Source organism: Meriones unguiculatus, chromosome 14, assembly GCF_030254825.1.
Source record: "Meriones unguiculatus strain TT.TT164.6M chromosome 14, Bangor_MerUng_6.1, whole genome shotgun sequence".
Taxonomy (NCBI): domain Eukaryota; kingdom Metazoa; phylum Chordata; class Mammalia; order Rodentia; family Muridae; genus Meriones; species Meriones unguiculatus.
The window spans coordinates 47,378,880-47,393,487 of NC_083361.1; positions in this window are offsets into that span (position 1 = coordinate 47,378,880).

Consider the following 14,608-nt stretch of genomic DNA (forward strand, 5'->3'; position numbering starts at 1 on the left):
ATGTTCATAGCAGCATTATTCATAATAGCCAGAATCTGGAAACAACACAGATGTCCCTTAACAGAGGAATGGACACAGAAATTGTGGTACATTTACACAATGGAATACTACTCAGCAATGAAAAACAAGGAAATCATGAAATTTGCAGGCAAATGTAGGGATCTAAAAAAGATCATCCTGAGTGAGATATCCCAGAAGCAGAAAGACACACATGGTATATATTCATTTATAAGTGGATATTAGACATATAGGACAAACATACAAGAAACTTTCTTTTCAGTTTAGAATCTTTCCAAAATGAGTTCTGTGTTCATGGAAATTCTGAATATTTACACCTTGCTTATTCTATATTTTTTAAAATTTTTATAGCTTTTCTTCACAATTTATTCATTATATATCCAGAGTAAAACCCCCTCCCTCAACTCCCCCAGTATCATTTTCCCTCCCTCTTCCTCTTAGCCCCTTCCCCAGTACACTGAAAAGGGGAGTTTTTCACTATTGCTATCTGCCCATAGCTTGTTAAGTCTCATCAGAACTGCTTGGATCCTCTTCTTCAGTTGCCTGGCAAGGCTGCATCAACAGGGATGAGTGATCAGAGAAGAGTCAACTGAGTTCATGATAGAGGCATCCCCTGATTCCCTCACTCAGAGATCCTCATGGAGACTGAGCTGACAAACAGCTACATCTGAGCGGGGGGGGGGGGTGTCTAGGTCCTCTCCATGCATGGTCCTCCACTGGTGCTCCAGTCTCTGCAGGACCCCCCACAACTCAGATCTTTTGGTTTTGTTGGTCTCCTTGTGGTGCTTCTGTCCCCTTCATGTCCCTCTAATCCCACCCCTCTCTTCCTCCTAAGACTCCCTCTGCTCTGGAAGCAGTGCTAAGAGGAAAGTTCATAACACTAAGTGTCTTCATAAAGAAATTCAAAACATCTCATACAAACAACTTAACAGCTCACCTGAAAAGCCTAGGAAAATAAGAAACAGTCACACCCAAGAGGAGTAGATGGCTGGAAATAATCAGACTCAGTGCTGACATCAATAAACTAAAAACAAAAAGAACAGTTCAAAGAATCAATGAAACCAAGACCCTGGTTCTTTGAGAAAGTAAAAAAGATAGACAAACCCTTAGCCAAACTAACTAAAAGGCAAAGAAATCAACAAAATCAGAAATGAAAAGGGGGCATAACAACAGACACTGAGGAAATCCAAACAATCATTAGGTCTTACTTCAAAAGCCTATATACCACAAAATTTAAAAATCTAAATGAAATGGACAATTTTCTTGATTGATTCTGCTTACCAAAGCCAAATCAAGACCAGGTAAATAAATTAAATAGTCTATATCCCCTAAGGAAGTAGAAGCTGTTATTAAAAGGCTCTCATCCAAAACAAAGCCCTGGGCCTGATGGTTTCTACACAGAATTCTACCAGACCTTATTCTGGTTTTAAAACCAAAAAGAGAAAAAAAAAGTGAGGCATGAAAATGTATTGTTTTTGCAATAAATCTTCAGGACTTCTTCATTCCAACTATTCTGGACCAGAAAAGCTCAGCCATTTTGTGAAACCTAAGATAAATCTACCAGAGCCTTATAATCTATTTATAAAGGCCCTTGTGCTTGCTTGTTTCCTTCTATTCTTATAAAGTCATCTTTGGTCCCAGCTTGTATAATACTGAGAAATGCTCACCTGCAGTTACTTAGTTCTGGATGCTGTGCCTCTGTGGGAGGGGAATTTGTGAAAGAAAGGCACTGGCAAGCTGAATGCAGCCTTGCTGTGGGGTGCAAGTTTAATGGAACTGAAGACCGAGGGAGGATGATATCATCTCACCAAGCTGCTCTTTGTTCTAAGGAAAGAAGGTTAGATGTCCTCCTATTATCCATCCCCAGTCTCTGCTCTGGTGAACAGGATTCTCCCATCTTCATTGTTTTCATCCTCCCTCCGGCCTTCACTAGTGTTTTGATTGTACTGTGTTAGCGATTAAGTTGAAGTTGCCAATAATTTGTTGCTGTAGCATTAAGAAAAGATGTAAAATCATAAAAAATGACTCCCCTTGGAGTCATTTAACCAAAAGTGAATCAAGATTTGAATTATCTACTTCAAACTCCCCATGTCTTCCATTCCCTCTCTGTTGTATGAACCTGAATCTGTGCTTGCCTGAATTCTACATTATGAGTCTGTTTGTCACTGTGTCTGTGTGTATTTATCCCTATGTGTGTCTGTCTATTGTGTGTACTGTGTGTCTGTCTTGTGTCTGTGTTGTTGTGTGTGTCTCTCTGTCTTTTGTCTGTGTTGTTGTGTGTGTCTGTCTGTCTTGTGTCTGTGGTGTTGTGTGTCTGTCTCTGTCCATAAAAATGACCTTCACACTGTCTTTCTGGAACAGCATAGAAAGCATCTCATGAGGAAGGAATGGGTACTTTACAGAAATCTTTTAACCTTTTCTCAAGTGATTAAGTCACTGGCTTTAATCAACCCAGATAAAGCACATCATCATTTATCAGCCAATAACCACAAATGGATGTTTTCAACCTTTATGGTTGATTGGTGGTGGGGGGGGTGCTTTAAATTTCTGTACGTAATGCTTGTAGTAAATAAGACACATGCATTGTCAGGGTCAGGGACTTGAAAGAGAACAATCCTTAAGATTGCAGCTATGCATTAGGTTGTAAAAGTTGATTATATGGGAGATTCAAGACAAGTAACATGGATTGTACATTGTTCTTTTAAAGGAGATTAAACAGTTTGCACACTTATTAAGACACCAGTCTTAAGGCACAAGTGACCTCAAAGTGTATTATTAATTAAGGCTGTGAGGTCTAGCAAAAAGTTCCAGTCTTTTATAAAGTAAGAGCTTTTCAGAATGTCACTTCGCCACACGATGCTCCTTTTCTTCTTCACTGGTTGGTGCTTTCAGGCTGATGGTCACTAGTGAGTTGAGACCTAGCTTCCTTCCACCTTGCAGTTGAATCAGACGGATGCTACTTCTTGGTGCTCTTGAACATGGTGTCTCCATCACTAATTCCTGTTTTTGTTTCCTTTCCTTTTTTCTTGCTCCTCTTTTCTCCTTCCTTCTATTTCCCAGAATGCGTGTTTTCTTCTGATGTCTCACAGAAAATATTATATTAATTTGCTGCATATTTCTCTTATTTTAATAGTAATATTTGGTATCATACTCATTTAAAAAAATAGTATCTGTGAGGTTTCTTGTGGACAATTCTTTGACTGCAAAGCCTCAAACCAGCCAGTAAACAAAATACTGAGGGATACATAATGATAAAGAGTTTGGCTTTTTTCTTCTTTGCCAAAGACACTCAACTGTGGACTACAGGCTCTTTAAAGACAGTCCTAAAATTAAGCTCAAATTAGTTATCAAATCATGCATTCTGTTGAAGTGGAGATTCCATTTATGATAGCAATATTGCTTGGCTGAGTTTCTGAAAAGCATATTCAAAGTATAAAGCAAGTGATGTGAAGAAAATGTAGGTAGGTTAGGAGGGTTGGCCAGTTTGGAAGAAAATGCTATTTGTAGGAATGAAGGACTTATGTTTCACTGATCTAAGAAGGTAACAGATTAATACACCCCAAAAATATTGCCTTACATCTAATTATTACCTCTCAGACTATATGAACCAAGGGTTTGGGGCAAGTATTTAATCTTAAATATAGTCTTTCCCCTCTGGCCAGGTGGTCAGCAACATTTCTGAGATACAATGTTTTCAGTCTTTCTGTCTTCATCATCACTTGCACCTATCTTTCCTTCCCTGAATGTCTGGGCTCAGGCTCTTTTTGAAATGCTTAGTTACTAGAACCAAGATTTAGGGTTAATTTTGAAAACTACCATTTCTCTCTCTATTTATCTATGTATGTATGTATGTATGTATGTATGTATGTATCTATCTATCTATCTATCTATCTATCTATCTATCTATCTATCTATCTATCTATCTCTGTCTATCTATGTACCTATGAATAATACTAGAAAAGGCACCCCTCTTAAGATATGAATTACAACAGAAAAAGATGGACACATTTGGGCTCTTCTCTTCAATCATATGGCAGCTCACAATTGTGTGTAACTCTAGCTATCCTGTGCTCTCTGATGCTCTCCTGTGGTCTCTGAGGGCATCAGGCATGCTTGTGCTACATATAAATACATACTGGCAAACCCTCACACACATAAAATAAATTAATCTTTAAGACAATATAAAAAAATTGAGCCACATAGTGGTGGAACAGACTTTTTTGGTAGAAAAAGACAGGCAAAATGAATGGATTTGGAATGAACTCTCTCATGTAATTTTAATAAGTATTCTAATATATGCCTCACTAATACAGATAACTCAAACATCCACATAGCTAATGATATCAATGTTCATTGGAAGAAAAAATAATGAAAATGGGAAAAATGTTAACAATGTTAACATATGCACCAATATGCAACAGATTATTCACTAACAGGTTTGCAAGGTCATCTTTTCTTTGACAATTTTCATTAACAATAATATTATTTCTATCTTTTTTATAATTATTATTATTTTTTATTAATTATACTTTATTCACTCTGTATCCCCCCATAAGTCCCTCCTTCCTCCCCTCCCGATCTCCCGATCCCACCCTCTCTCCTCCTTCTTCACGAATGCTCCTCCACAAGTCCACTGATAGGGGAGGTCCTCTTCTCCTTCCTTCTGATCTTGGTCTATCAGATCACATCAGGAGTGGCTGCATTGTCATCTTCTGTGGCCTGGGAAGGCTGCTCCCCCCTCAGGAGGAGGTGATCAAAGAGCAGTCCAATCAGATTATGTCAGAGGCAGTCCCTCTTCCCATTACTATGTAGCCCACTTGGACACTGAACTGTCACGTGATACTTCTGTGCAGGGGTTCTAGGTTATCTCCATGAAAGGTCCTTGGTTGGAATATGAGTCTCTGGGAAGTTCCCTGTCTTCAAATATTTTGGTGCTGTTGCTCTCCTTGTGGGGTTCCCGTCCTCTCCAGCTCTTACTATTTCCCACTTCCTACATAAGATTCCATGCACTCTGTCCAACATTTGGCTATAACTCTCATCGTCAGCTTGACAGTCTGCAGGGCAGACCTTTCAAAGGCTCTCTGTGGCAAGTTCCTAGGTTGTTTCCTGTTCTCTTCTTCTTCTGATATCCATCCTCTTTGCCTTTCAGGATGGGGATTGACCTTTTTAGTCAGAGTCCTCTCTCTTGATTAGCTTCTTTAGATGTATAGATTTTAGTAGGTTTAGCCTGTGTTATATGTCTATATGAGTGAGTATATACCATGTGTGTCTTTCTGCTTCTGAGACAGCTCACTCAGGATGATCCTTTCCAGATCCCAACATTTACATGAAAATTTCACGATTTCCTTATTTTTCATTGTAAAGTAATACCCCATTGTGTATATGGACCTCAATTTCTGCATCCATTCTTCAGTTGAGGGGCATCTGGGCTGTTTCCAGCATCTGGCTATTACAAACAAAGTTACTACAAACATGGTTGAGCAAATGTCCTTATTGTGTATTTGAGCCTCTTTTGGATATATACCTAGGAGTGGTATGGCTGGATCTTGAGGAAGCCCTATTCCTAGTTGTCTGAAAAAGTGCCAAATTGATTTCCAGAGTGATGTACAAGTTTATATTCCCACCAGCAGTGGAGTAGGCTTCCCCTTTCTCCACAACCTCTCCAGCATGTGTTGTCACATTAGTTTTCCTTCTTGGCCATTCTTATGGGTGTAAGGTAAAATCTCAGGGTTGTTTTGATTTGCATTTCCCTAATGGCTAATGAGGTTGAGCATTTCTTTAAGTGTTTCTCTGCCATTTGACATTCCTCTACAGAGCTTTCTCTGTTTAGCTCTGTTCCGCATTTTTTAAGTGGATTACTTGGTTTGCTGCTTTTCAGCTTCTTTAGTTCTTTATATATACTAGATATGAGTCCTCTGTCAGATAAAGGGTTGGAGAAGATTCTTTCCCAATCTGTAGGCTATCATTTTGTTTTGCTGACAGTGTCCTTTGCTTTACAGAAGCTTTTCAGTTTCATGAGGTCCCATTTATTGATTGTTAGAGCCTGTGCTGTTGGTGTTCTGTTCAGGAAGTTGTCTCGTGTACTAATGAGTTCTAGAGTTTTCCCTTTTTCTTCTAACTGATTTAGAATGTCTGGTTCTATGTTGAGGTCTTTGATCCACTTGGACTTTAGTTTTGTGCAGGGTGATAAGTATGAATCTATTTTCATTTTTCTACATGTAGATATTCAGTTGGACCAGCACCATTTGTTGAAGATGCTATGTTTTTCCATTTTATGTTTGTGGCATCTTTGTCAAAAATCAGGTGTCCATAAGTGTGTGGGTTTATTTCTGGGTCAGTTCCATTGATCCACGATTCTGTTTCTATGCCAGTACCATGCATTTTTTATAACTGTTGCTCTATAGTACAACTTAAGATCAGGGATGGAGATACCTCCAGAAGATCTTTTATTGTAGAGGATTGTTTTAGCAATTCTGGGTTTCTAGTTATTCCATATGAAGTTGAGAATTTTTCTTTCCAGGTTTGTAAAGAATTGTGTTTGTAATTTGATGGGAATTGCATTTAATCTGTATATTGCTTTTGGTAAGATGGCATTTTTACTATATTAATCCTGCCAAGCCATGAGCATGGGAGATCTTTCCATCTTCTGATATCTTCTTCTAATTCTTTCTTCAGAGACTTGAAATTGTTTTCATACAAGTCTTTGACTTGCTTGGTTAGGGTTATACCAAGGCACTTTGAGTCATTTGTGGCTATTGTGAAGGCTATTGTTGTTTCCCTAATTTCTTTCTCAGCCCTTTTGTCTTCTGTATACAAGAGGGCTACTGATTTTTTGGAGTTAATTTTGTATGTGGCCACTTTGCTGAAGGTGTTTATCAGCTGTAGGGGTTCTCTGGTAAAGTTTTTGGGGTTAATCATGTATACTATCATATCATCTGCAAATAGTGATAATTTGACTTCTTCCTTTCCAATTTGTATCCTCTTGATCTCCTATACTGGATATGAGTCTTCTGTCAGATAAAGGATTGGTGAAGATTCTTTCCCAATCTGTAGGCAGTTGTTTTGTTTTGATGACTGTGTCCTTTGATTTACAGAAGCTTTTCAGTTTCATGAAGTCCCATTTATTAATTGTTGCTCTTAGAGCCTGGGATGTTGGTGTTCTGTTCAGGAAGTTGTCTCCTGTGCCAATGAGTTCAAGGGTATTCCCACTTTTTTTTTTCTAACTGATTTAATGTGTCTGGTTTTATGTTGAGGTCTTTGATCCACTTGTACTTTAGTTTGGTACAGGGTGATAAGTATGGATCTATTTGCATTTTTCTACATGTAGACATCCAGTTAGACCAGCACGATTTGTTGAAGATGCTATCTTTTTTCCATTGTATGGTTTTGGCATCTTTGTCAAAGATCAGGTGTCCACAAGTGTGTGGGTTTATTTCTGGGTCCTCTGTTCGGTTCCATTGATTCACCATTCTATTTCTATGCCAGTACCATGCAGTTTTTATAACTGTTGCTCTATAGTACAGCTTGAGATCAGGGATGGAGATACCTCCAGAAGATCTCTTAATGTAGAAAATTGTTTTAACAATTCTGGGTTTCTTGTTATTCCATATGAAGTTGAGAATTTTTCTTTCCAGGTCTGTAAAGAATTGTGTTGGTAATTTGATGGGAATTGCATTGAGTCTGTAGATTGCTTTTGGTAAGATGGCCATTTTTATTATGTTAATCCTTCCAAGCCATGAGCATGGGAGATCTTTCCATCTTCTCATATCTTCTTCTAATTCTTTCTTCAGAGACTGGAAATTTTTTTCATACAAGTCTTTGACTTGCTTGATTATGGTCACATGTAGGTACTTTATGTCATTTGTGGCTATTGTAAAGGGTGTTGTTTCCCTAATTTCTTTCTTAGGCCTTTTGTCTTTTGTATACAGGAGGGCTACTGATTTTTTTGAGTTAATTTTGTATCCGGCCACTTTGCTGAAGGTGTTTATCAGCTGTAGGAATTCCATAGTAGAGTTTTTGGGGTCACTCACATATACTATTATATCATCTGTAAATAGTGATGATTTGACTTCTTCCTTTCCAATTTGTATCCACTTGATCTCCTTCAACTGTCTTATTGCTCTAAAAAGGACTTCCAGAACTATGTTGAAGAGATATGGAGAGTGGGCAGCATTGTCTTGTTCCTGATTTCAGTGGGATTGCTTTAAGTATCTCTTCATTGAGTTTGATGTTGGCTACAGGCTTGCTGTATGTTGCCTTTACTATTTTTAGGTATGTCCCTTGTATCCCTGATCTCACCAATACTTTAAACATGAATGGATGCTGGATTTTGTCAAATGCTTTTTCAGCATCTAGGGAGATTATCATGTGGTTTTTTTTTTTTCAGTTTGTTATTATGGTGGATCCCATTGATGGATTTCTGTATATCGACCCACCCCTGAATGCCTGGGATGAAGCCTACTTGGTCAGAGTGGATGATATCTTTGATGTGTTCTTTAATTCAGTTTGCAGGTATTCTGTTGAGTATTTTTGCATCGATGTTCAGAAGGGAGATTGGCCTGAAATCCTATTTCTTTGTTGGGTCTTTGTGAGGTTTAGATACAAAGGTGACTGTGGCTTCATAGAATGAGTTTGGTAATATTCCTTCTGTTTCTATTTTGTGGAATAGTTTGAAGAGAATTGGAGTTAGCTTTTCTTTGAAGGTCTGGTAGAATTCTGCGATGAAACCATCTGATCCTGGACTTTTCTTTTTTTTCTTTTTATTGATAGGAGACTTTCTTTGACCACTTTTATTTCTTTGGGGGATATAGGGTATTTAATTGATTTACCTGGTCCTGATTCAGCTTTGATAAGTCAAATCGATCAAGAAAATTGTCCATTTCATTTAGATTTTCAAATTTTGTGGCATATAGACTTTTGAAGTAAGTCCTAATGATTGTTTGAATTTCCTCAGTGTCTGTAGTTATGCCTCCCTTTTCATTTCTGATTTTGTTGATTTGGATGGTGTCTCTCTGCCTTTTAGTTAGTTTGGCTAAGGGTTTGTCTATCTTGTTGATTTTCTCAAAGAACCAGCTCTTGGTTTCATTGATTCTTTGAATTGTTTTACTTGTTTCTAATTGATTGATTTCAGCCCTGAGTTTGATTATTTCCAGCCATCTAGTCCTCTTTGGTGTGTCTGCTTCTTCTTTTTCTAGGGTTTTAAGTGAACCATTAAGTTGCTTGAATTAGCTGTCTTGAATTTCTTCTTGAAGGCACTTAGTTTTATGAACTTTCCTTTTAGCCCTGCTTTCATTGTTTCCCACAAGTTTGGGTATGTTGTGTCTTCACTTTCATTGAATTTTAGGAAGACTTTAATTTCTTTCTTTATTTCTTCCCTAACCCAGATGTTATTTACTAGCAAGTAGTTCAGTTTCCATGTGTGTGTAGGCTTTTTGCCATTTCTGTTGTTGTTGAGGTCCAGCTTTATTCCATGGTGATCAGATAGGATACAAGGGATTATTTCAAAATTCTTGTATCTGTTGAGGCTCATTTTGTGACCAAACATCTGGTCCATATTGGAAAAGGTTCCATGAGGTGCTGAGAAGAAGGTAAATTCTTTTGTGTTTGGGTATAAGGTTCTGTAAATGTCTGTCAGGTCCATTTGATTCATGACTTCTCTTAGAGACATTGTTTCTTTGTTTAATTTCTGTTTTTTTGACCTGTTGAGAGTGGGGTGTTGAAATCTCCCACTATTATTGTGTGGAGATCTATGTGTGGTTTAAGTTTTATCAAAGCTTTCTTTTACAAATGTGGGTGACCTTCTATTTGGGGCATAGATGGTCAGAATTGTGATGTCTTCCTGGTGGAATTTTCCCTTGATGAGTATGAAGTGTCCTTCCCTATCTCTTTTGATTAATTTTGGTTGAAATTCTATTTTATCAGATATTGGAATGGCTACTCCTGCTTGCTTCTTGCATCCATTTGCTTGGAAAGCCATCTTCCAGCCCTTTACCCTCAGATAATGTCTGTCTTTGTGACTTAGGTGTGTTTCTTGTATGCAACACATACAAGATTGCTGGGTCTTCTTTACACATCCATTCTGTTAGTCTGTATCTTTTTATTGGAGAATTGAGTCCATTGATGTTGAGAGAGATTAATGACCAGTGGCTGTTAGATCCTTTGATTTTGATGTTGGCTGTGGTCATAAGTTTGTGTGCTTGGTTGCTGTTTGTTTTACTGTAGTAAGGTTAATTATTTCCTGTGTTTTCTTGAAAGTAGCTAGCTTACTTGGTTTGTATTTTCCCTTCTAATGTCTTCTTTAATGCTGGATTCATATGTAGGTATCGTTGAAATTTGTTTTTGTCATTGAATATCTTGTTTTCTCCGTGTATGAGGACTGAGAGTTTTGCTGGGTATAGTAGCTTGGGCTGACATCTCTGTTCTCTTAGGGTCTGCATGATATCCGTCCAGGCCTTTCTGGCTCTCATAGTCTCTCTTGAAAAGTCAGGTGTGATTCTATTGGGTTTGGCGTTATATGTTACTTGGCCTTTTCCCCTTGCAGCTTTTAGTATTTTTTCTTTGTTCTTTATACTTACTGTTTTGTTTATTATGTGGTGGGAGGATTGCCTTTTCTGGTGTAATTTATTGGGTGCTCTGAAGGTCTCTTGTATTGTTATTGGCCTTTCCTTTACGTTGGGAAAATTTTCTTCAATGATTTTGTTGAAAATATTTTCTGGGCCTTGGAGGAGGGAATCTTCTTTTTCCTCTATTCCTATTATTATTAGGTTTTGTCTTTTTATGTTGTCTTGGATTTCTTGGACAGTCTGAGCCGTTTTGTTGATTTCCTTCACCTGTCTGACTGTATTTTCCTGTTTTTCCATCAATTCCTTCAGCTGTTTGTTTGAACAAGCCTTTGATTTTTTTTATTTCATTCAGCGATTTAAGCATTTCCTCTCTAAAGGCCACAAACTGGCTGCAACTTCCTCTATTTCTTTCCAGATAGCCATAATCTGAGTTTATCTTCCTCTAGATTTTTACATATTTTATTTTATTTCCTGTTATCCTCCTCATGAGCATAGATGTTAGGTCATCTTCTTGAATTTCATCTGTGCTGGGGTGTCTAGGGCTACTTGCCCCTGGATAACTGGGTTCTGGAGATGCCATATTGCTCTGGCTTTTGTTGGTTGAACTTTTGCACTGGCCTCTACCCATTGGGCTATCTTAGGTGTTTGGAGTTAGTTTCTGGTGGTTCCTGGAATCCTGTGGTGGAGAGAATCCCTTTGGCAAGAAGATGGTTTTTCCTGAAGGAAGACTTCTCAGCTTTTTGGGTATAGTCACTGGATGGCCAGTGTTTTTCAGAAGTTTCCACAGCTCACCTCAGGCATAGAGACCTGAGTGGCAACTGTGGTCCTTGTTATTCGAGAGGGCTCTCCCTTCAGTGGGAGAAGTTCTGAAGACAGCTGCCTTGTTTCTTGTCCTGAATTTAGTGATTTGCTGCTGTAACCTGTGTGTCCCGTGGTTTGGTCGGTTTTGTTAGTGATAACTGGTTGCCCCTTGGATCAGTATCTGGGGGTTGATTTCGGGGATCCCGGGATTTTGTAGGTCTAAGGTTGGGGCTCTGTGCCCCAGTACCAAGCAGTAATCTGTGGCAGGTGAGTACTGCTCTCCTGGTAACAACAAGCTGTCTGGTGCACAGCATGTCCCTGGTTTGGGCCAGTCTGTGGGACCTTTTCTGGGGATATACTGGGTGGCCTAAGTCCGTCCCCTTTGCTTCGTTCCCTATGAGGGTTTCTCCCGACAGTGACTCCAAGTCGCTGGTGTCCTGGGGCGCACAGTTCTGGCTATGAGGAATAGTTGGTACAAAGCAGGTCTCTGTGCTGTTGGCCCATGCACCCGTCCGCTAGTCTGCGGGAGCTGGGTGCCCAACTATTCTCTGTGCTTCCGGCTTGGGGCCAGATCAGTGATGGTGGCTCATACCCGCTCGTCTGTGAGACCTTCTCCAGGCAAAGCCTGGGTGGCCTAAATCAGCACTGTTTCCTTCCTTCCCTGTGGGGCCCTCTCCCAACAGAGAATCCCAGTTTCTGTTGCACTGGGGCGCACAGCTCCATCTGTGCCTGAGAGCTGGGCGTGTAACCTCTCTCTGTGTGGGCAGTGAGAGGCCAGTTCTGTGATGGCAGATCATACCCGCTGGTCTTCCAGACTTTTTCCAAGGAAAGACTGGGTGATCCATAGCCAGTCCCGCTACTTTCTTTCCCAGTGGGTTTTTCTTGAGACTGGGACTCCCAGTCTCTGATGTTTTTCTGCCCACTAATCAGCCTGGGAAGGTGATCAGAACATGCAGGCGTGTGGCTCTTGTCTTGCAACCTAGTGCCTGTGGGGTCCAGGATCTCTCCCGGGTTCTGGCTGGGTGGCCTGAGAGTGGACCTGACTGATTCCCATGCTATGGGAGTTTCCTTTCACCTGAGAAACACGATCGCTGTTGTTTTAGGGCCCAGAGTTCAGACTCTTGGTCCCTGTATGGAAAATGTCCTGCTCCTCAGATGCAGTGTTCTCCTGGCACCACCATCTTGCCCTCCCCACTCCCCCATGGCTCAGACTTTTAATCCCAGCATTTGTAAGGCAGAGGCAGACAGATCTCTGAGTTTGCAGCCAACTTGGTTTCACACTAAATTCCAGGCTAACTAGGGCTACACTAAACCCCTTGTCTCAAAAAACTAAAAATGAAAAATAAAAAAATAAACTTTAATGCTGGTTAAGATGTCTCTGGATTGTGATCCCGAAAGTTAGTGTTACCTAAATTATACTGAAGTTTATCATTTACTCAAAATGATTTGATTCTCATGAATAACAACAACAACAAAAAATAGCACATCTGCCTAGGCAAAGTATTTTTTGTATGATTTGTTAATAGTGTGTTATATAATGTTATAATTAACCTTTGATTATTTCTAGTAGCTCAGACAAGGAATGAATTACCATTCACAATAGCACTTGTGGGTAAGGTCTAGCTACTCACTCTCACCATCTTTGGATTTTGACACTCAGTAACTAGACAGAGGATGGTACTTATTCCAACACAGAATAAAAACTTCAGGTATGAGTACTCTTCTGAAAGATCTGGGACAGGTCCATGTGTTGACCACATAGAAATGAGCCTCATTAAAACCAAGAGCCAACCCATCTGGGAGAGATCCAAGAAGCTTCTGGCACATTATAAATCTCCATTGCCATTCTTTTTCCCCTAGAGCTTTGTGATAGAAAAGAAATTCCTGAATCTATTAGAGTAATAGGGCTCATGGAATACTTTCCCACTTTGCAAGCCTGATTTTGTACTCTATTATTTCTTCATAAACCTTGGTCACCTTTAGATCTTAGTTGTAGCTGCCCTGCCCCATCAAGTACATTAAATTTTCAGGTCCTTTAACAGGTACTCAGTACTGGTTCCCAGCTATCAGATGGTCCCCAAGACTGAGTGAAAATACTCCCTCACTGCTCAGCAGTGCATGTTATCAGAATTCATTAGTAGCCAGTCATCAGTCAGCATGGCCACAGGAAAAGCCATATTCTGAGAATGTGAGCATCTCTTGATCTTTTCCTGGTACAGCCATAGGAAGCTACATTCATTGGTATAGAAAACCCCGCTTTCTTATGGCCTGGTAAGGCTGCTCCCCCGCAGAGGGAGGTGATCAAAGAGCAGGCCAATCAGATTATGTCAGAGGCAGTCTCTCTTCACATTATTATGTAACCCAATTGGACTCTGAACTGCCCTGGGCTACATCTATGCAGGGGTTCTGGGTTATCTCCATGAATAGTCCTTGGTTGGAGTATGAGTCTCTGGGGGAACTGTAGAGAGCTGCGGAATGCTATGCCTTAAAGATGGAGCTGGTTTCCGCCTTCCACCTTCCTGATGGTGAGTGCTCTCTGTCACGAACAATTCCACATTTGGCTAAGGCTGAGGATCTGGCTTGCTTCCATGTATGTGGACCTATCTGCATTGCCCACTGGCACGCCTGGGTTGGCTACCCAGAGGCTATTTAAGCTGTGGGCTGGCTTTCCCCAGGGTCAGATGATTGTTCAAGATTCCTGAATAAACTGCATTGAAAAAAAAAAAAAAAAAAAAGAAAACCCCGCTTTCACTAGCTGACTCTGTGATGCCTATTATTCCCATATGTACAGGGAATATCACCTGTGGAATAGAGAGAATTTGTGCCTAGACTTTTATGACCAAGAACTACAGATCTGCATTGCAAACCACACTCCTCCAAAATACCATCCAACCAGTTCCTACTCTAACCTTCACACTGGGGTGGAGAGGAGATAGGACAATCATAAATATCTGCTTGTATTAAGTGTTTATTAAGTCTACTCTACCAACAAGAAAGTCAAAGCACCATGAGTTTAGGATAATCTTCAGTCACAATTCATAAGCATGGGCCAGTTAAGAGTTGATGCCATGCATTTCTGTTTCCAAATTCCTCCATTCTAAGCTGCACTGGTTCCTTGGCCATGCTCCATTCATCATATATACTATGAGTAAGAAATATGTATAGAGACACATCACCAAGGCTCAAAATGTAAGGGAATGGGGACATTTGAAGAATGAACATTTAGG